At 45.4% G+C, this 23779-nt stretch overlaps 1 protein-coding gene across 14 annotated transcripts in view; it reads right to left on the reverse strand.

The window, feature by feature from the left end:
• Ankrd11 (ankyrin repeat domain 11) overlaps positions 1-23282 on the reverse strand; it is a 158658-nt gene extending 135376 nt beyond the window's left edge. For 13 of the 14 annotated variants that reach the window (XM_087594976.1, XM_087594988.1, XM_087594984.1 and 10 more), the window contains exon 1: positions 22947-23252. The gene's annotated coding sequence lies outside the window, so the exon portion shown is untranslated. Of the gene's footprint in view, positions 1-22946 lie in introns of all 14 variants that reach the window. The other variant, NM_001374009.1, reaches the window with a different exon arrangement.
• Between the last annotated feature and the right edge of the window lie 497 nt (positions 23283-23779).

The following is a 23779-nucleotide window of genomic DNA, read 5'->3' on the forward strand; positions in this document are numbered from 1 at the left end:
GTGGTGGTTCACGCCCTTAGTCCCAGCCCTTGGGAGACAGAGGCAAGTAGATCTCTGAGTTCTAGGCCAGCCCATTCTACAGAACAAGTTCCAGGACAGCCAGGGCTACACAGAGAAACCTTGTATAAAAACAAGTCAATCAGAGCATTGCAGAGATGACTCAGTGGTTAAGACTGCTCTTCCAAAGGATCAGGATTCAATTCCCAGCACCCACAGGGCAGCTCAGATTGTCTGTAACTCCAGTTCCAGGGCTTTCTGACACAAACATACATGCAGGCAAAACACCAATGAACAGAAAATAAAAATAAATTTGAAAAATAAATAAGCCTTTGAGCATACATGGCGACCTTTAAAAAGCAATATTAACATTAGCCTTTAAACAAGCACTCATGCAGATGAACTCAATTCGTGCTAATTTTCTCTTCTTTCTTGAATGAACACTAGACAGTTTGTACAAGGCTATCCCTGCCTTCTTTTCCACTCCTGGGTAGTACAGAGGGACAAATGGCTTAGTGGGAAATTTTACAACTGAGGACTAATTTTAACATGTTATTCACAAAGTCATTTTTCAACAGACTCTGCTGACTGCTTTCGCAGAAAGATTGTCTTACAGAAGAGGAACCACAAACTCCTGAATGGCCTCTGGAGCTAGAGGTACAAACTCACTCCCAGGTCATAAGTAAGAAAGCCATAAGCATCAGACTAGAGGACAGGCTGACAAACTGCACTTAGATAAGGAGACAGACGTCACTTCTTTCTAATTAAACAGGTTCTGAAGTTCTTGTGACCAAGCAGGTGAGAAAAGAGGACGATGCTGTGCCCTTATCCTCCTTCAAGCCCTGCTGCTCCCAGTAGAGTGGAAAAGCTCCAGTTCAAAGATCCATAACCTAGCACGGCATTAGCAGTCACTAACACCTCAACTGTTTCTATAGCAACCAGAGAGTACAATCACCCGGCTTTACTTAAAAGTGTTCTCTATTACCATGAAACACTGAAGTTGGGCAAGGGATCTGGACAAAGAATCAAGTAGACAGTATCTGTAACATTAATGCTAACTTTTTATTCGCCACCCACATGAAACTGATTTTACCTTCAATTCTAAAGTAACTCATTATTCACATCAGAAATATGAAAATTAATTATGGGCAATAAACACTTCTATCAAGAAAAAAATCTCAAAGCCAGGCGTGGTGGCACACACCCATCGTCCCAATACTTGGGAAGTGGAGGTAGAAGGACCAAGCGCTCAAAAGCTAGTGCCATGAAATAAAGACTGAGGACAGCCAGGGCTACATGAGACTCCGAGCTGTTTTGTCTTTTGGTCTTTTAAAAGCTGGGCATGGTGTCCCAACATAGGCTTTAATTAGCCCAATCCCTGGAAAATCAGAGGCAGGTAGATAGATGAGTTTGGGGCCAGCCTGGTCTACACAGTGAGTTCCAGGACAGCCAGTTACATAAAACCCTGTCTCAAGAGCAAACAAAAAGAAAAAAGAAAAAGAAATCCAACTAGATACTTCAACTAATCACACAAACACACGTATCAAAGAGGAGGCTGGCAAGATGGCTCAGCAGTCCCCCACAGTATGAAAGGAAAGAACTCCTGCTCCCAAGTTGTCCTCTGACCTCCATATACAAGCTGTGACACGTGCACACCCACATCCATGCATTCATATTCTCTTTTTCTGTCAATAAAAAATATGGAACAAAAATCAAACTGAAATACTCTATAACATAGCCTTAATAATCTACAAGCAGGATGGCCACTCTTCCCCTTACACACAGAATCACAACTCTTACTAAAAGAATGTTAATATTTCATATTATCCTCTGGTTCTAGACTATTTATAGAACAGAAAAGTGATTGCTATGTAACAATGTAATTCACATGCCAACAGGAAAAAAGAAATATAAACCAAAACCTGGCACATCTGGAGCGGCAAATCCAACCAGCACACCTGCCTCCAACCAGTTGGGGCAGGCAAGTTGCAACACTGTCCTGACTCAGCTAGGCGTGGCTCCCCAGCCCAGTAGTTACAAAAGCACAGACACAAAGCCTTTAGGGATAAGCCTCCCTAAAAGGTCTTTCCACAGGAGCAACTGTTGTTTGGTTCCTAAGTTAAGGGCCCCTACCTAGCACTGCCCATATGGCCAGCCAGCAGCCAGAGCCGAGGACATAACCAACAAGGCAACCCTGCAATCCTAGCCACTAACTATCCCAGAGCCATTCTTCCTCCCACCCAGACCTACAGTAGCAAAGCTGACTGAAAAAAATGTCCTGATAAATGTGAATGACATCAACTGTTTAACCAGGAGCTCACCAGCATTGTTTAGGCAGAGACAAAAGGACTGCTATGAAATCCAAATAACACCCAACACCCAACTTTGCAAAACCTTTCACTTTCAGGTTGCCAGCTAATCACACACTTCAAGCATCAGACCCACAATGACTTCAAGAACAGCAGGAGGGACACAGAGGAGATACATAGTCTTTAAAATTGGATGTGATCAGGGCGCATCATATAAATGCATAAAATTGTCAAAGAATAAATATTCTATTCTTTTTTTTTTTTTTAAGATAAGGTCTCTCTCTCTCTATGTAGCCTTGGCTGTCCTGAAACTCTCTATGTAGACCACTTTGGCCTCAAACTTAGAGATCTGCTGGCCTCTCCCTCCAAAGTGCTGGGATGCACCACTCCACCCAACCTAACACTTCAAAAAAAATAATAAATCCTGGGGCTGGTGAGATGTCTTAGCGGAGATCCCAAGTTTGCTTCACAGCATCCCCTCAGGAAACTCAAAAACACGTATAACTCTAGTTCCAGGAGCTCTGACATCCTCTGGCTTCTGAGGGTATCTGTGCACATGTGTCAAATACTCATAAAAATATACTGTAAAAAAATTTAAAATACAACACTCAACCCACTACTACATCAGTGTCCAAAACCCAGCAACAAGCCAAACTCCCGCCAGCGCTGATAATTCAAGCTGCAAAGGGTGTATCACACCCTCTGGCCTATACACACACACACACACACACACACACACACACACACACACACACACACACAGAGGAGTGTACATACACTCAGGAAGCAAGGAAGCATGTAGGTTGATCCGAAAGGTAGGTTAAATAAAAAAAAAAAACAAAAAAAACAAAAAAAAAAAAAAAACAACGCAATGAAGCCTTCATACACTGTTGGCCACTGAGCATGAGCCAGTACATTCTTAACCCAAACTTTAATTTGATAAAAATCACAACTTTAAAAATTTATAATCCTTGACCCAGCAATTCTAGAAATATAACTAGTAGCAATAACACTTAAAAAACATAAAGACAGACAGAAGACAACCGTCAGCGGCAGCAGACACGCTGACCCAGTGACACTCACGTGACAGTGAAGCGGCTCCAGAGCTGCACAGAGTAAAGCCCAACGCCAGGTTTGGTTCAGTTTGGTTTGGTTTGGTTCAGGGTGGGGGTGAGGGGGAGAAGGTTGGTTGTTTGGTTGATTTTGGTTTTTTGAGACAGGGTTTCTCTGTGTAGCCCTGGCTGTCCTGTAGACCAGGCTGGCCTCAAACTCACAAGATCTGCCTGCCTCTGCCTCCCCTTTGCTGAAATTAAAGGAGTGTCCCACCACCACCAGGCTCCAAGACAGGTTTTTAAAAAGCAATTACTGGGGCTGGAGAGATGGCTCAGCGGTTAAGAGCACTGACCGCTCTTCCCGAGGCCCTGAGTTCAAATCCCAGCAACCACATGGTGGCTCACAACCATCTGTAATGAGATCTGATACCCTCTTCTGGTGTGTCTGAAGACAGTTATAGTGTACTTATACATAAAATAAATAAATATTAAAAAAAAAGCAATTACTGGCCATCTACGACTTGTGTCAACAACTTTAATATAAATATATGTCCACACACACACATCTCACAAAAATTTCCTTCTGCATACTCATAATTACAGTAAGGCTAATAAAAGCACTGACTATGAAAACCAGAAGTAAATTCTCTAGGATTTAGAGCAAATGGAATTTTGCTTCAGTTATTTTTGGTGGCACTAGGACCTGAATCTAGAATCTTACATATGCTGCTACACAAGTACTCTAGCACAGCCCCAGCCTTAGCCAGCCTCTACCTCAGTCTGGAATCCCCTGCAGTGTCCCAGGCCTCTCCTTGCTCCTCTGATCTGTCTGAGTCACCACAGGAGTTGAGTGAGGAGTAGAAGCCGTCCTCTTGGCTTCACATTCTTCTGGCACTCACCTTACAGTATTACAAAGCATGTGACAAACATTTATAGTCATGTACAGACTGGAAGACAAGATGTAGTAACTCGCTGGAACACAGGCTTGAAGAGTGGGGCAGCAGGCAGACGCCCAGCTCATGAACATCCATCTACCAACCCACTGCCCAGAACATGGGAGGGAAGACAGGTAGATCACTGTGAGTTCACGACCAGCCTGGTCTACAGATCAGAATTCCAGGCCAGCTAGGGCTACAAGTGAGACCTGTCTCAAAAAAAAAAAAAAAAAAATGTAAAAGACAGAAGACAGAGAAAAGGAAAGGGGAGACGCAAGGAGGAAAAAGAAACACGTGACACTGGCCGGGTCAGAATTCCGTGGCTGAGCACTCACCTGCTACTACATGCAAGGCCCCTGGTTAAATCCCAGTGCTGCAAAGGGGAGGGGCGGAGAGCAGCAACAGGATCTTCTTTGTCCTCACCATGGTCTTACGAACTTTTGACTAAGAAACCAAGATGAAGTAGAAAAGCACCACAAACCATTTCTCCAATATTTTTATTACAAAAATGCTAAAAAAAAAAAGTATGTTTGGTAAACATATCAGAGCTGCAAATTGACTCGTATTTGCACTGTGCTCTTGTAGATCTTGCTATAGCAATTAAAAGTATGCGGCTGCCATCAAAGCCTCACTTCTCAGAGCCAGAGAGGCGCTCAGCAACTACAGCTCTGCCCAACGGGATGAAGACTAACCCTGCCCTCTGAACTCCATACAACAACTCTATACAACTCTATACAACTCTATACAAGATGAAGACTAACCCTGCCCTCTGAACTCCATACAACAACTCTATACAACTCTATACAACTCTATACAAGATGAAGACTAACCCTGCCCTCTGAACTCTACACAACAGGTGTGCAACACTACAGGTAACTTTATTTTACATAATAAAAACAATAAATCAGCATGTACCAGCAAATTAACAAGTCTACTAATAACTAGCTCACGTATATTTATACACTTACAGATGTACACGTGAGCATTAATGCCAATAAACTGAACACTTTTTCTAAAAGACTTACTTACTTTATATGTGTGACTGTACTGTATCTGTCTTCACACACACAGGAAGAGGGCGTCAGATCCCATTACAGATGGCTGAGAGTCACCACGTGGGTGCTGGGAGTTGAACTCAGGACCTCATGCTCTTAATTGCTGAGCCATCTCTCCAGCCCAAATGAACACATTTTTAAAAAGGGTACAAAGGGGGTTGGGGATTTAGCTCAGTGGCAGAGCGCTTGCCTAGCAAGCCCAAGGCCCTGGGTTCAGTCCCCAGCTCCGAAAAAAAGGAAAAAAAAAAAAAAGGGTACAAAGAGTAGCTGGAGGGGACCTTCTAGGTTGTCTGAGAAACAGCCCTGCTATTCCTACTGTATCTAAAGATACATGTGCACTGAAAGGCAGGTCTGTACTTTGGGAAAGAGGAACTGGTATGCTTCACCAAGGGCCACCATCATGCATTTTACACTTAAAATGTGACCTTGCTGAAATGTCAGAGTGATGAAGAAATTATGTAGCAATAAAACCAAGTCATCAATCTCTGACCTCAAAGCACTCTTTTTCTTCAGTTTCTCAGAATGCTAATGATGGACCTGCCTGGATATGACAGAAAGGAGGTTACAATAAGAATCCTTGGAACATTAAATAGTACTCAAACATTAAAATTAAGCCTAATACTACTTACTGCTTGACAACTTCTGTTTATTAAGGCTTTGAAATTAAAGTTTTAAAAATCAACAAAAAGTCTTATTATTATTAAAAATTATTAATAAACTTACTTTGCACTTCCTATTTACAAGGTGAGTTCCTAAACAATCTCCCCCTTTTTAGCTAAGGTTGCTTAAAAAAAAAAATTTAAAAAACAAACAAACAGTAGCAATAAGCCCCAGGGCCAAAGCAGGTACAGTGGCCCAACCTATAAACCCAGCACTGGGGAGGCAGAGGAACCCCACCATCAAGCTCAGTCCCCCTGGAGAAGCATGAGAGTGAAAGGAATCAGGAGAAGGAGGGAGGCAGAACAGGCGGGCATAGAAGCGCCTCCCTGAAATCCTAGCACTCTGGAGTTATCAAATTCCAAACTAGACTAAGGTACATGACAACCTGTCTCACAGGAAGGAGGGGTCACAAAGGCCAAGACACAGCAGCTACAGAACGTGAGCAGCAGCAGCAGCAGCAGCACAGCCAAGTCCTTCAACAGCAGGGAGAGCGGACCAGAGGAACATCGTGGTCTGGGCTTCCGGTCTGTTTGAGACTTGTACAGAGAATGGCCTGGAATGTGCTATGCATACTGGGATGGTCTCCAACTCTCAACCTTCCTGCCTGTCTCCCTAAAATTTGGGACTATAAGGCCATCACCACCCTGTGGTCTTTGAGACCTCGATTCAAGGCAGGTCTGAGGAATGGGAATGCACATAAAAGCTGTAACTCTAACACACACCTAAAGGCAACACTGAGGAGATATGGCAGATGGAATCCAGAAGGTAACTAAACCGGTGTAGGAGAGGACTTTTCTTTCACAACCCCTCAAATGAAAGAAAGAAAGAGAAAGAAAAAGAAAGAAAGAAAGAAAGAAAGAAAGAAAGAAAGAAAGAAAGAAAGAAAGAAAAGAAAGGAAGAGTGAGAGAGACAGACAGACAGACAGACATCCTACTCTAAAGAAAGGAAATCCTACTTTCCCAATGACCTGACATTTCTGTACCATACTTGGGTTACCCCCAAAATCCCAAAAGGAAGATCACACCAAATGAATGTGCCCAAAAAACAACTTCAGTGTCTTACTCAAAAAAATAGGGTACAAAGGTTTCTGCTGAGGGCACAACCGATACAAAACTGCTCTTCTTTCTACATTCTCCTTCTGACTTCCCTACCCCAGAGACATCACTTACAACTGCAGGTCCTCCCTGTGGCACCCACACTAGACCCTCTCATAAACAATTTTTTGTGCTTATTACCATACTCTAACATCAAGGAAGCAAATAACTCAACAAGAGAAGGCACTGGTTGGTTTTTGTTGGGTCTTAGCAAGTGTAGTGACTGACGGCTGCAATGCAGCATGTGGGGAAGCTGTAAGGAGAACTGGGGCAGTCGAAAGACAGCCTGGGGTGTGTGCTGAGTTCAAGACCAGCCCAAGCTTCACTGTGAAACTGTTGGGAAAAACAAAACCAAAGGGGGTTGGGGTCTTAGCTCAGTGGTAGAGCGGTTGCCTACCAAGCGCAAGGCCCTGGGTTCGCAAGGCCCTGGGTTCGCAAGGCCCTGGGTTCGGTCCCCAGCTCTGGAAAAACAAAACAAAACAAGGACTGGGGTGACAGTTCTTACCTAGCTAGCATGGAGCCCTAGATTCTATCTCCAGCATGGTATAAAAGCAGGCATGCTGACATACTCGTGCAATTCAAGCACTTGGGAAAATCAGAAATTTAAGGCTGCCACAGACTGGCTACACATGAAGACTGAGGGCAGTCTAAAATACAGTTAAGACCTTGTCTTAAAAACGTAACTACTTGTCAGGCTCGGTGGTGTGGCACACACCTTGAATCCCAGCACTAGGGAGGCTGAAGACAGCCTAGTCCATAGATCCAGTTCCAGGTCTGCCAAAGCTACAGAGAAACCCTCTCTCACAAAAGAAAACAAACTAAGAATAAGTTAAAGGAGCTAGAAGAGGCTCAGAGATTAAGAGTATTTGTTGCTTTTGCAGAGGACCTGGGTTCAGATGTCTGTACACACTGATGTTTCACAGCTGGGTGTCAGGGGATCTGACAGCCTCTTCTGACTTCTTTAGGCACCAGGTTACACATGTGGTACACATACTAAACACAGGTAAAACACTTACTCCCATAAAATAAAATAAATAAATGTAAAGAAGCCTCACTCTGTAGCTCAAGGTGGCCTTGAATCTCCCGAATAATAGAATTACAGGTGGGCACCACCAAGTCTGGCATTCAACACAATGAGATCTACAATTTTCCAAAGATTGTCAAGAAGGAAGCCATACAAAACCTCTCTGGGTCTATCAGCTGTTTGAACACTAAATGGCTATGCAACCTTTGGTAACTGTATGTACAGTGGGTTCCTGTGGGTCCCCCCTTTTTCCCAGCGCAACAGTCTCATCACTGGCAAGTCCCCTGAAAACCAGTCCTGATGTAGCAGCAGGCAATTGGCTCAGAAAAGGGTAACACCATTAGAACATTAACTAAAGGGAGACTTACCACTGCACACAATCAATGAGGTCAGAGAGAAAAGCATCTCAGAGATCCAGAACAACTTGTATTAAAACTGAAGGTTATTTTTCAAGGCCTAAAAATAAAAAGTTATTTCCTTAGATTAACTGGCCCTGGATGCTTTTTGTACTAATTTTATTGATTATATTAATCCAGCACTGGGGAGGCAGAGGCAGGCCGAGCTCTGAGTTCCAGGCCAGCCTGGTCTACAGAGCAAGTTCCAGGACAGCCAGGGCTACACAGAGAAACCCTGACTGGAAACCCAATAAACAAACAAGAATAAAATCTACGCAGATACATCCTGCTATCAGGATGGTCACATCAGTGCATGCCTGTGGCTTCACAAGCTCAAGGTCTCTCTGGGCATTTTAGTAGGTTAAGACCCTAATTCAAAATAAAAGATTGGGGATATATAGCTAAGTACTAAAGCATAAACCCCCAGAAGTAGTAGAAAGGAAAAGCAAAAAGGAATTAACACCAGTATCAACCATTCATAGTGAGAGGCTACTGCTCTGAGTCACATGCTGAGCTTGAGTCAAATTGTAAATGTGTAATCTGTTTCTCACCAATGATTTCTGTACTTCTTTTTTGTTAATCAATGGGTGGGGGGCGGGTGGGGAGACCAGTGACAAGGTGCACATCTTGCCGTCAGAGGACAAGTCTGAGGCAGCCAGTTCTCTCCTTCCACCCTGTGGGGTCAAGGACTGAACTCAGGTCATCAAAGCCCCTACCCACTGAGCCATCTCGTCCATGTTCTGTGTGATTTTTCTATCACCTCCATCCTAGTAAATGACAGCTACATTCACAGAAGCACATGTAACGGGTGGCCACAGGTCATGGAACTTAGCCACCAATGACAACATCTACACAGGAAGTCTAAAGGACGTCCTGCTGATAAAGGACAGGAGTTCCAGTCCCAGCTCTCCAACTGCTCACAGACGTCTCTGCACTTGTGTTTTATTATTGGGATTTCGGGGAGGTAGTGCATTTAGGGAGTAGTTGTCTTACAATAAGGATGGCCCCAAACTCCCAGCATCCCTGGGATTGCCAGCATAAACCACTATACCCAGTTTGGATAAGTCACTTTTAGCATAAATGTGAGCTGGAAGTAACAGCCACACACCAGGCTACACGTAAAGGAAAAATACCACCAATAAATTACTACATGTGCTAAAATCTCTCCACTCCCACTTCACACCCACAACCTACCTTCCAGTTTCCCTCAATAAGAGGTGTCATTTTCAAAAATAAAGCCCAGTACAATATTAAATATATGATTCCCTGAATGTACTACTTAATGTCCCATAATTTTTGAGGTCTTTGACAACACTGGCCTCAGAGTCTGAGGATGAAGGCAGGTTGTCTTTTATCCTAACAGCCCAAGGAGAAAGGACTGCAGTCCCAGCTGCAAACACTTCAAAAGTAAACAGCTTTGACAGGCCACTCCTTTTTAAGTTTTTTTTTTAAAGATTTATTTTATATGAGCACACTGTCGATGTCTTCAGACACACCCAAACGACATCAGATTCCATTACAGATGGTTGTGAGCCACCAAGGGGTTGCTGGGAACTGAACTCAGGACCTCTAGAGGAACAGTCAGTGCTCTTAACCACTAAGTCATCTCTCCAGCCCTGTTTTTAAGATTTTTGGTTTTGTTTTGTTTTGTTTTGTTTTAATTTCACTCACTGAAAACATATCTCTTCAAAGGCATTCTTGAACAAGAAAATGAGCCAGCCTTGCTTGAGTCAGGAAAAAAAAAAAAAAGCCAAGCAGGACAGCCTGCCTCCAGGGCCTTCCTCTCTCTCTCTCTTCCCACTGTGTCACAGCTCTGTGAATCAAGGGCAGCTCCCCTGGTCCCCAAGAGGACTCAGGAGTTTCTAAATCCAATCCAGTCTAGTCAGACAGCAGTGCTAGCTAGCAACTGTGACAGAGAAATACACAGCAGAAAGCAAACTCTCTGGGGGAAAAAGTAAGATGTGGCATTGTTGAAAAAGGCAAACAGTTCTGAAAAGGCTTTACATAAAAATAAAGAAAGAACTGAGTGCATCCCCCAGCCCCTCCAAGAGCAGCTGGCACCCACAGCACTGTCCAGCTGCCATATTTAGAGGAGTGCCCTCTTAAAGTCTCAAAGTATTCCTCGGACTACTCCAAAAAAAACCGTTACATTTTAAGATGTTTAAACTGGCTCAGCAGTTAACATTTGCTACTCTTGCAGAGGACCCCGAGTTCGGTTTTCAGCACCCACAAGAGGCTGGCTGCCACCGCTAAGTCCAGTATCATGGAATCCAATATCCTTTTCGGACCTCCTTGGACACCAGGTACACACAGTCATACATGCAGGAAAAACCTTCAAACTCATAAGGTAAAATAAATGTTGGGGCTGGGGATTTGGCTCAGTGGTAGAGCGCTTGCCTAGCAAGCGCAAGGCCCTGGGTTCGGTCCCCAGCTCCGAAAAAAAGAATAGAAAAATAAATAAATAAATAAATAAATAAATAAATGTTATCTTTTTAAAATAAAATATATACTGCTGACCTGGCATAATGGCTCATACCTTAAACCCCAGCACTCCAGAGAAAGAAGCAGGCAGATCTCTGTGAGTTCTAGGCAAGTCTGGTCTACAAAGTGGCCCAGGACAGACAGGGCTACAAGGTAGGGACTGTCTCAAATATATATAATTATAAATATATATATGTATGTATGTATGTATATAAATAAACAAACAAACAAGATTAAAAAGTAACATACAATGTATGCTGCTGTTTCTCCGGCCTCCCCGCCTTCGGGGCTGAGTCATCCTGGGCCCAGCAGTCACTGAGGAGTCAACAGTCCCAGTGAGCCACAGCTTGTTTCAAAGCCCTTACTTAGTTGCACGTGGCAGCAGCACATGCCGTTGGCTCACTATTAAATCCGGTCTAGGTTAAATGTATTAAATGTTTCTTACATAAACTATTATGTTCTGCCATGTATTACCATTTTCTCAGACTTATAGAAGCTTTTGTAAAGGCAGACTTTCAAAGACCAATCTCTTTCAAGTAAATATGAATTAAAAATTACCTATGTACTGACGCAAATAGATAATACAGGAAGCAGAAAATAAAATTAAACCCTAGGCGACTTCACCCATGTCTGAACACACAGGGCCTCTACCTATACTCTCCTTTCTAGGGCCTCAGTCTCTAGCGCCCTCTCTACTGTCTTGGCTTACATTTTGTACTGACATAGTAGAACCTTCAGAGCAAACACAAGTCTACCCACCGTCTTGGCTGCATAGAACAGCTCTCCTCAAATATGTGTGAGGCCCTGTCTGACCTCCACCTGTCCCTCTCCCCAGCATTGTTTCCTCTTCTGGAGTAGCTGCCCACTTCTCCCTCCAGAACGTAAACCACAGGAAACCAGAGCTACCCCAGCCCTTACTGGAAGCAGAGTCAATGTGGCATTCAGCAGGCAGGAGCGGAGAGCACCTCGATCCTTCACCTTAAGTTGAATACGAAATCGAGGTTGCTCATCAGTTGTAGAGGACAACGTGGGAAAGTATCCAGCTGGGTCCAAAATCAAGTGTCGAAGAGTAGCTCACGCAAAAAGTGTTTGCTAGGGGTTGGGGATTTAGCTCAGTGGTAGAGCGCTTGCCTAGCAAGCGCAAGGCCCTGGGTTCGGTCCCCCAGCTCCGAAAAAAAAAAAAAAAAGTGTTTGCTAAACCTGATGACCTTTACCTTAGTTGACCCCAGAACCTACTGCAGGAGGAGAGAACTGACTCTCAACTCTGACCTCACCATCCATGCACTCACACAAGTGCATATACACATAGTAATGAAGTGACCAGGACAGAGATCAGGGCTGCAGACATGCTACAGCCGGCTTATAGGATGGAGGACTGTAAACCATCAGACAGAAATGAATGTATCCTAGAGACATTTTCACTATCAGACTAGTGAAGCAATGGGCCTTGTGGTGATTTAAGTGTCTTTCACAGGCGCATGAATTGGAACACTCGTTCTCAGTTGGTCACGGTGTTTGGGGAGGTTATGGAACCTTTAGGTCTAACCTTGCTGGAGGAAGCAAGTGTGTCACTAAGGACTGACTTTCAGAATCTATAATCTCATTCCCCCACTTCCTACTGTTTCCTTTCTGCTCACTGTGTGTGGACATAATCTCCTGCCGCTATGCCATTCTTTAGCAGCCTCCATAGGATAAAGTAAACCTTTTCTTCCTTAAGGAGGACAAATCTCTGCGAGTTTGAGGGTAGCCTGGTCTACACAGTGAGTTCCAGGGCAGCCAGGAATATGTAGAAGACGACTGTCTCCAAAAAAACAAAGTGTAAGTGGGGCTGGAATGTAGCTTAATTCTTAATTCACCAGCTAGACAAGTGCTTTCCTAGCGTGCATGAGGCCCTAGGTCATATTTCCAGTGTGCATAAACTAGGCACAGTGGTGAGCACCTATAAAACCAGCAGGAGAGAGGTGGGGATAGGCAGGAGGAGCAAAGAGTTCAGAGTCATCAACAATTGCACAGAGGCCAGTCTGGCAGAGACAACGCTTCAACACACAAATAAATGGGGACGGGGAAAAACAGGACTGGGGCAGTGCAGATCAGGAGTAAAATGCTTACCCAGAATGCAAAGTTCAACACAACATTAGCACCATCCCCCCAAAAAATCTTTTTACAGCTAAGTGATGGCACATGCCTTTAGTCACAGCAGTCTGGAAAGTGAGACAGGCAGTGAGTTTGAGGCCAACCTGGTCTACAGTTTCAGAACAGTCAGGGCCCAAAAACAAGCCAAAGGAGGAGGTAGGCAGCACAGCTGAAGACGTGAGTCGCTAAGAAGTGCAGTAGAGCCCTTGCCTAGTGTCCACTCCCACCCCTGAGAAGGGGAAGGAGTGTGCATGTTTACTAGAAGCAGGATAACTGCTCTCTACAAGTAATCTCATTAATGTTACTTCTGTCTAAACTAATTAAACTGTAAGGGACATTTCACACCAAGGGCTAATGAGATGACTCAAATGGACAGAGGTGCTTGCCATCAAGCCCTAAGTATCAATCCCCAGGACCCACAAGTTCCTCTGAAGTTCACACACGTGCTGTGATACATATACACCACACATAACACATACATGAAAGAAAGAAAGAAAGAAAGAAAGAAAGAAAGAAAGAAAGAAAGAAAGAAGGAAAGAAGGAAAGAAGGAAAGAAGGAAAGGAAGGAAAACGCTGAGTGAGGTCTAGAAGTGCAGGCCATGCTGAGTGAGGTCTTGTAACCCCACTGTCAGGACACAAGACAGGAGACAGAACTGCAAAAGCCAAGCTCTGGCCCCAAAATTACCCAATCTTTATCTTTTAAAAAAACATTTACGGGGTTGGGGATTTAGCTCAGTGGTAGAGCGCTTACCTAGGAAGCGCAAGGCCCTGGGTTCGGTCCCCAGCTCCGGAAAAAAAAAAAAATTTTCTGCCCCCCCCCCCAAATTTTTTTAATGTCCCAAAATTTTTGGAAAGGGTGCTAGAGAGATGACTGAGCACGTTTAGGAACACACACGAATTTTCTTCCAGAGGACCTGACTCCAACCCCAGCACACATGGAAGATGACTCTATCATCTGCACACACGCGCGCGCGCGTGCACACACACACACACACACACACTTCAGACCGCTGGCCCAGAACCACAGCAACAAAAAGCACAGCACTGGCACAGTCACTGAGCTCTGAAGGGCAGGAGACAGAGGCAAGCAGATCCGTGAGTTCAAGGCCAGCCTAATCTACAAAACAAGTTCCAAGCCAGTCAGACCCTGTCTTAAACCACTTCCCACACTACACACCAAAAACAGGGGGTAGGGGAAGAAAACATGATCCCCCAAAATCTAAAAATGTACAATCTGAGTCAATCTTGAGCTTATGGTGTAACAATGCAAGTTATCACTAATTTGTCGGCCTCCTACAAGTTCAAGTTTCTTCTATGTAACCAACAGAAAGGTTGTCTAAGAAGTCACTAGGATGGCTGGCTAAGATGTGCAGAGCAAGGAGCCAGCCATCCGAGTGACTCCTCATGCATTAATAGTAGTAGCTATTCTTCCAGAGGTCCTGAGTTAAACTACCAGTACCCCATGGTGGCTACTCCCAACTGTCATAACTGTAGTGCTACGGATCTGAAACCCTCTTCCGGTGTGCAAATGGACACACAGAATATAAATCATACACACACACACACACACACACACACACACACACACATACATGGCGCATATATATGGCAGAATGTTTTCTGCATGAGCCTCTGTGTACCAAGTGGGTGCCTGATACCCTGACACACATCTGTGGAGAGACTAGAGAAGGCATCAGGTCCTCTTGAACTGGATGACAGCTGTGAGCCACTGTGTGAGTGCTGGAATCAAACATGGTCCTCTGCAAGAGCAGCTAGTGTTTTCACTGCCAGTGATAAGTTTCTTAAGTTAATTCTTTCAAAAATGTTGCTTTGGCGTTCGTTTTTGTAGGTCTTATTTCCTGTTCTACAGGATGTACAAACCACACTCAGAAACATGGTGAAGAGGGCTGGGGGTGCAACTAAGTGGTAGAGCCCTTGTGTGGCATGTACAAGGACCTAGGCTACTCAGAAAGGCAGTGGAAAACTACAACTTATTTTTTTCTTTCTTTTCTTTTCTTTTTTTTTTTTTTGGGGGGGGGGGGGGTTGAGACAGTGTTTCTCTGCAGGTAACTGTGGCTGTCCTGGATCTCACTCTGTAAGGCTGGCTTCTAACTCAGAGATCCACCTAGCTCTGGTTCCCAAGCCCTGTAATTAAAGGTGTGCATCCAGCCTAACTCTTTTTAAGTCAATTTATTTTTAATTTTTGTGTATGTGTCTGGTGCCCTGTGAGGCAATCTCCTGACACTGGAGTTAAGGATGCTTGTGAACCACCAGGTGGGTGTTGAGAAAGGAAAGTGAGTCCTCTGTGAGAACAGTCAAGGCCCTTCCTTAACTATTGGGCCACCACTCCAAACTCCAATATTAACAACTTGCTAAGAATAAACGACAAACTTTCCCAGTATTTCTCTTGTTTTAGGAGAGGGAAAAAACCCAGATGGTTGGTGTATTTTAGATGACAATCTGCTATCACAGCTCTTAAACATTTACAAATTAAATTTCGATTTCACCCTTTCCTAGCATTACCTTGATGGGAGGAACTGTGGAGTACAGAGGACGGAACCCATAGCCACGAGGAGACCAGGTAGCCACCTCTAAGCTATACTCAAGCCAAGAGCATGTTCCAAATTTAAGCTAGCAGTGAGGGAAACTATTTTTTGCACTTACTTAACCTTGAGGTTTAAAAACATTATCTAAATGGTCAAAATGTTAATGGTTTTGTTTTCTTAAATAAAAACTTTTTCTACCATAAACAGATGTGTGTGATTACTTTACAAATGGAAAAGGAGTGCCTACAGATTTTCAAGATAATAATTTACCACCATCATGCCAGGACAAGACTAGAAGCTTTAAGGTTTGGCCTTAGGCAGCCAATGAAGGCAATGTCTTTGAAACATCACCTGTTCCCAAAAAGATCCCTATTTTGGAGCACCACTGCCTGGAGCTTGGAAGAATAGAGTGGCCTTGATTGTCCACAAGATTTTCAGCTCCTAAGCAATCTCACAGATAGATGTTTATACTAAAAAATTCACTTAATTCTTTACTCACAGAACCAGCTATATAGAACTGTAGGTTTCTCAAATCTAGAATTTTGTCTAAATAGTTCAAACCACAGCCAACTGATCCTTTCTCCATCACCCAAATGATTAAACTAAACAAACCCAGCCCATTTACCAAAACCAAGAACTCCCAAACATAATTTTCTTCTCAAAAACAAACTTCAGCGCTTACCTAGGAAGCGCAAGGCCCTGGGTTCGGTCCCCAGCTCTGAAAAAAAGAACCAAAAAAAAAAAAAAAAAAAAAAAAAAAAAACAAACTTCTACCCTGTCTTAGTACACATCTGTAACGCAAGCATTCAGAAAGCTGTGGCAAGACAATCACAAGTTTGAGATCAGCCTAATTATACAGAAACAAGATCTTAAATAGTAAAAATTTTAAAAATAAAAATAAAAACCTTGGGGCTGGGGATTTACCTCAGTGGTAGAGCGCTTACCTAGGAAGCGCAAGGCCCTGGGTTCGGTCCCCAGCTCCGAAAAGAAGAACCAAAAAAAATAAATAAATAAATAAAAAATAAAAACCTTGCCACTGGGTGGTGGTGGCACACACCTCTTAATCCCTGTGCTGGGGAGGGAGGCAGAGGTAGGTGAGTCTGAGTTCCGGGTCAGCCAGGGAGAGCTGCATAAAGAAAACCGTCTCGGATAGATGGACAGATGGATGGGTGGGTAGAACAGACGTAAAACATTAAAACATTAAACATTCTCCCACCATAATATATGGAGCAGTCGGAATCAATGCCTCAAGCATGGTAGACAGGTGACAGACCTCAGAGCCACATCACGGCCAAAAATTAAAACTAAAACTTAGGAAACAAGACTATGTGCCGGGAGCTGGAATGGTGGCTCTTACTGACCCAAGTTCAGTTCCCAGTATCCATGTGGTGGCTTGTAACTGTCCATAACTTTAGTTCCCAAAAATAGGCCATGACACCTCCTTCTGACCTCCACGGGCCTCAGCAATGTCAGGAAGTACGCTTACATACATGCAGGCAAACAAGCACATGCAGATAATAAAAGTGGGTTGTTAATTTTATATAGAGAGAGTGAGACAAACAGATAACAACATATACACACAGAGACTGACTGAAGGCAGAGTACTCCTGTAACCCCAACATTCCATAACTCGAGGATCAGGAACAGGGGCTACCCTGAGCTAGATGAGACCACGTTTCAGAAAGAAAGAAAACCTAAGGCTACAAGGGGAGACAGAAGAATACTGCTTTGGTATATTTCCCTCCAAAACAACTAACTCGTCTTCCCCCTGAGTATCTCTCTCATTCCACACCGACCGTGCAAGCCAGGCCCTGATCCTCAGCTAAACACGCTACAAAGTCAAATCTGTATGGAGACAAATGGGGAAGAGCACATGGCAGACTGTCTGGTCAGTCAATCTCCAGATCAGAGTTACTCATACACTCCCACACGTACAATCTAGAGCGGTCGTTCTCAACCTTCTTAATCCTGACCTGTAATACAGTCCTCATGTTGTGCTGAACCCCAACCATAAAATTATTTTTGTTCATACTTCCTAACTGTAACTCTGCTGTTATTAATACAATGTAAAAACCTGATTTCTGATGGTCTTAGGCCACTCCTATGAAATCAACCTCCAAAGGGGTTATGGGTTGAAAACTATTGCTTTAAACAATTCCACAACTTCTTGAACCAATTCTGTTACTGTCTCTAACACTCAGGGCTAGGCCAATGTTACCAGTAAGGTCATGCAGTCCCTCGCTTCATTAAAGCATACAACCTTATCTCTGGAGTTGGGGAAAAAACAGGGGCAACACATCAATCTAAGTACTACATAACTGATCAAGTTTATCGTGTTACATTCTATGGGGCTACAACAAAGTGGGAGGGGGATACTTTCCTCAGGAGGACTGATTAAGAAGTTTCAGTAAGGACCAGAACTAGCATCTCCCCACTTGAGTAGATGAGACAGAAGGATCCAGGGGATTCAAGGATCCTTGGCTACTACACAAATAAATAAATTTAATTTACAAAATAAAAAGGTAGTCCTCGGGGTTGGGGATTTAGCTCAGTGGTAGAGCGCTTGCCTAGCAACCGCAAAGCCCTGGGTTCGGTCCCCAGCTCCAAAAAAAAAAAAAAAAAGGTAGTCCTTGGTTATACAGTCAGTTCAAGCCCAGCTTGGGCTATCAAGGTAAGAGTGTCTAGCTGAGCGGTGGCAGCACATGCCTTTAATCCCGGTTTGAGTCCAGCCTGGACAAGTTCCAGGACAGCCAAGGCTACACAGAGAAATGCAGTAGGGGAAGAGGGGAACTCTGGTTTTTTGGGTTTTTTGTTTGTTTTGTTTTGTTTTGTTTTTCTTTTTTAAAGGGAGTGCTAGAGTGGGAGGGGCTAGGGATCTCAATCAGGAAGAAGCTGCATCCATAGCTTGCAAACAGCCCGGGAATAAACAGGGTGTGGCAGCGTATAACAGTCACCCTAGTTACCCTGCAAGTAGGAAGATCAGAAATTCAAGGTTATTCTCTGCTACACAGACTACACAGTATGGATATATTCAAGTCCTTGTCAGGGAAGAGAAGACAAAACAAGAGAAGACTAGAGAATAAAAAAAGAGAGGGGGTGGGGAGGGAGGGGAAGGAGAAAGAGAAAAGAAAAGAGGACTGGAAAGAGAGCTGAGCAGTAAAGTACACAGGCTGCTCTTCTAGACGATCAGGGTTCAATTCTCAAACCCAGAGACAGCTCACAACTGTCTCATGCATGCAGGCAAAACACCAATGCACATAAAATAATAAATGAATCATTTTTATTAAGAAAAAGAAAAGAAAAAAGGAAGAAAGAAATCTCATTATGAGGAACTGGACGGACACAAAGGAGAGGGCAGTCTGGGGCTGTACAGTCTGAGACTGCAGTAGCGCTTCCTTATCAGCAGACAAGCACAGGGAATGGCAGGCAGCACAGGGAATGGCAGCACAGGGAATGGCAGTCCAAGCCTGGTATCCAATCTAGAAGTCAAAAGGCACGGTCCCTATTCTTACCAGACTCTCAACGCTAGCTTGAGTCACAGAGTCACTGTCCCTATCCTTAACAGACTCTCAACTCGAGCTTGCAGTCACAGAGTCAAAGTTGGCTGGATCTATTTTGCTGCTGGTGGGTTTGTTTGTTTGGGGGGGGGGGTGAGTTTTGGGGTTTGTTTTTGGGTTTGTTTTTTTTTTAACACGTCCTATCTCTCTTGTGGCCACAGAAAGCAGGCAAAGTCCAAGGACAACTTGAGGGATCAGGTCAGTCACTGGGCAGGGTTGGGGATCAAAGTCAGGTCATCAAGGTTGGCAGCAAGCACTTTACAGGATGAGCCATCTCACCAGACCTAGTTTTCCTTTTCTAAGACAAACTCTTGAGTTCACATAGCCTGTAACTTGCTATGTAGACAACCACGACCTGGAACTCCTGATTCTCCTGACATCCCCCCCCCCCCCCAAGCCCTGGTTTTGTAAGAATGCACCAGCTGACAAGAGTCATTTTGATGTTTATCATAAAAATCGGTGTTTGTATCGCTATCATACTTTTTTAATACTGTCTGAGGGGGCTGGGTGTTCAGGAAGCCAAGTGTTAGCACATGCCTAACATACTAGCATTGGTAGTGATGGGAGAACCAGAATTCCAGGCTATCTTCTGCTGCATCCAAGTTCAAGGCTAGTGTGGGCTACTTGAGACTGTCAGAGAGATGGCTTTGGTGGGTTTAAAAATTAACTACAAGAAAAACTGAAAAGGATAATTAAATGATAATTTAAAAAATACACAATAGCAAAACGAGACATTTAAATACAAAGCTTAATTGTAGTCTAGCTTAAAAGGTACCACAAATATCCACCAAACAAACAAGCCACTTAAGAATAAAACTATCTACAGGAATTAATGAAGTAGTCATTAAAGCAATCATTTTCTAAGTCTACAAGGTATCCCATGCCAATTATCCAACTGCCTGAGTCCCGGAGCTGAGGACCGACATCCTCTTTCATATAGCTCTAAGACAAGACTGAGAAAGCTGAATTGGACAGAAATTCCATTTGAAATTCAAATGAGAACACATACTGAAAACATTTCAAGACAATAACTCCTAGTGATGTGAGTTCATTCGACTTTTGTTTAAAGTTATCATAAGGGCCATGCTCAGTCTCAGAGCACTGCCTAGCCAGCAGGGATAAACCGCCCCAGCATGCAAGCAGCACCATTTTCACCGATTAGCTAGCAAGTCTCCTCCCTATGACGAGAAGCTCGCCCATTACACTTGCCATTTGATGGATGAAGGGACACACATAGAGTAATAGACAGATCAAAACACTTATTGTGGCAACAAATGCAGATTATTCTGTGAACCAGCATTTACTGATGCTTTCTAATTATGTTATTTAATTGATGATGGGCTCACTGCCAATATGCAAAACAACACTCCTCTTATATTTGAGGAACTTAGATATCCAAGGCACACACACAAAGCTTCTAGAAAAAAATATTCTTAAATACATACAGCATAGTTTCTTTAACTCTATTTGTAGAAAGTTGTTCTTGTCACTGAACAACACTGTAATTATAGCTAACATGACAGCCACTAGTCATCGTAGCCCATCTGTTTGAGTGAGATGAAAGGTTCTGAAGGTGCATGATTAACATGGTTAATCTAGAGAAAAGCATCTAACAGAAAAATGCAAGTTCAAAGGCTGGTACAAAGTTTGACCAGTAAGTGAGGAAATCTAAACTAGGTGACACTTTCAGGGAACTTCTGATAAATTTTGTTGCATATTGTTTACCACAGCAAGACAAAGAGAAGACAAGAAAAAGAACACTCCTGAAAGAATCAAGCTAAGGTCAAATTTAGCAGTATCTTTTGGGTTGCTTTTCAAGGAATGCACCAGGCAAGCACAAAGAAGAGAAAAATGTCATAGCAACTTGGCCTTTGTTCCCTCCCATCCCATTCCATTCAGGATGGCCAGCCTATCACATGAGATCCTGCTCTTAAGCGTGAAACTACAGAAAGGGGAACAGCTGAATGGACTGTGGGGGAGGAAACACCAGCTATATGGAGATCCAATTCAAGGGTCACAATCAAAGTTAAGCAAGGCATTTTTCCGTTTTAAGTAAAGCTGCAAAGTGACATCGAAGTGTTTGTACAATCATTTCAAAAGACACAAACACAACTCTAGGTCTTCAAAGCAGCCAGTGTTGAAAGAAAGAAAGAAAGAAAGAAAGAAAGAAAGAAAGAAAGAAAGAAAGAAAATAAATAAATAAAATACAGATCTCGGGGCAACAAGTACCATTCTCAGACTACCATGGAACGATCCGAACGAAGTACACCACCGACTAGGATCGCACACACCGAACACTGTTTCCAGAGCTTTTCCCACAACCCATTCTCATCTACAGTCTTTGCTGAGTTGTCTCCTCATTCCCCATAAACGACCCAATAGCCTAAACAAGATTTTACCTACAACTGTGCACTTTTATTCAGTGGAATGGAACGCTGAGGATAGTGTTTACAGGACCATGGAAAACTCACCAAATAGGTACAAAACCTGATTTTCCTATCGGAAAATTTGTAAAACTAACCAGTTTTCCCAAGTGGGTGTAAAACTTCTCATGACTACAGAAACTACCATGAAACTCATGCACCGTACACATGTAACCAGATTTCTGAGCATACAGCCTTACTTGCGAACCAGCTTAACCTTCACCAGTCTTCCAAAGCCCTGTAAGCGGTTATGCTAGACTGGCTTTCCAGAAACATAACAAAAACAGAAAACCCTACTGGAGCACACCAGATTAAGACAAGGCCTCGACAGAAAAAAAATTAGACTCCACACCAAACCACGTACATAGGAACTGAACCGCATATCCGTCCGTGAGGGGGCTGGATCCATGTGGCAGGGCCAACCCTGCACACACGTACACACACACACACACACACACACACACACACACACAGCGGGCGGGCGCGCGCACACACACACATACATACACACACACACACACACTCGCAGCTACCGCCTTGCCAGGGGATGATGAAATGAGGAACGGAAATTAACATTTCAGGCAACGTCTCACATTGTTCCTTGAGGCCAAAGGCTGCTCCTGCAGCCGTCGCCTACACCGCTTTCCTCCCACTCTACCCCCAGTCCCGCCTTCCCCTCCCCCAGACGCCCCCCGCCGCCCCGCATTCCTGCCCCCACTCCGGCCTGCGCGCCTCCGCACCCCGCAGCTCCAGGTCCCCGGCTCGCCCGCCCCCTCCGGCTCGGCTCGCAGCCCGAGGGCCGCCTGCTCCCATTTCAAAACACGATAATAATAGGGACGCTGGGAATAACAACTACCACCAGCCCAGCGACGGCGCCCCTCCCGAGGGTCAGAGGTCGGCGCCCCGCGCCACTGAGGACCCCAGGGACCCCAAGGAGCCCGCCGTCGTCCTCACAGGGTCCCGGGACCCACAACGCACCATCGCCCCTTGATCAAGGCCCGCCCTCGATCCTCACGGCGGCCCCGGCCCGCCCCGGAGCCCTTCCTCAGCCTCTCACGGCCACCCGGTCCCCGGGACGCCCCGAGGCTCGCCTCGGAGCCCGCCCTCGGCCCCTCATGGCCGCCTGCAGGACCCCCGCGGCCCACCGACCAGCCTCTCGCGGCGCACGGCCCGCCCCGGGGCACCCGCGGCGTCGGGCAGCAGAGGAGGCCTGCAGGCCGCAAGGCCGCAGGAGCGCCCGACGCCCGCACCGACCACCACCCCCAGGTCCTCGGCGCCTCTCACCCGGCTCCGAGGGCGACGCGGCTCCGCGGCGGAACGGCGGCGGGGCGCGGGCGCTGCCCATGCAGCCCGCGGCCGCGTTTCCCGGGCCGCGCGGCCCGGGCGGGAAGGCGGCGTCGGCGCGCGGGCTGTAGGCTGCGGCGAGCGCGGGGCCGGCGGGATGCAAGCCCGCCCTCGCCGTGCAGAAGCTCACGCGGGGCCGCGGCTCTCTCGCGGACGCTACTGCGGGGGCGTCTGGCCGCGGACTTCGCCGCGGCGCCTCCCCGGCTGGGGCCCTCGGTCCATCGCGCTCTGTCGCGGGCGGCCTCTGGCTCCAGGACCCAGCGGTGGCTGCGGCGGGCGCCGGCCGCATGAGAGCCTCCCGCCCATTGGCTCGCCGTATCCGCCACCGCCATTGGCCCGCCCCACAGAGCGGCAGGGATCGCTTACGTCACGTCGGAGAGGAAATGCGATGCTAGGGTGAAAGGGCTCAGACGGCCTGACGGCTTCCGTAACAGGTAAGAGGCGGGACTAGGAAGACGTCCCGGGAAGATTGGCATCGGTGCATAAGCGACACAAGCGGAAAAGCAGCTAGATTGGCTGCCCTCCCTGCTAAGAGGGTGGGTCTTGCGCTACGGGGTACGACGATTGGCCATACTCAGTCCCGGAAGTGGAAGCAAGGTTGTTGTCGAAGGAGCCAGAAGGTTAGAGATGTGCTGTATTGGCTGGCCTTGTGCTGCGGTCGAGGGGTCGATGGTCGCCTGTGAGCGCGTGTGAGCTTTGAGAAAACATGGCTGTAGCCGACAGGAGGCCCTTGAAGTAGCAAAGAGAGCTGGGTTGCGGCGAAGGAAAATCGC

This window comes from Rattus norvegicus, chromosome 19, assembly GCF_021556685.1.
Source record: "Rattus norvegicus strain SHRSP/BbbUtx chromosome 19, alternate assembly SHRSP_T2T, whole genome shotgun sequence".
In the NCBI taxonomy this organism is placed as follows: Eukaryota; Metazoa; Chordata; class Mammalia; order Rodentia; family Muridae; genus Rattus; species Rattus norvegicus.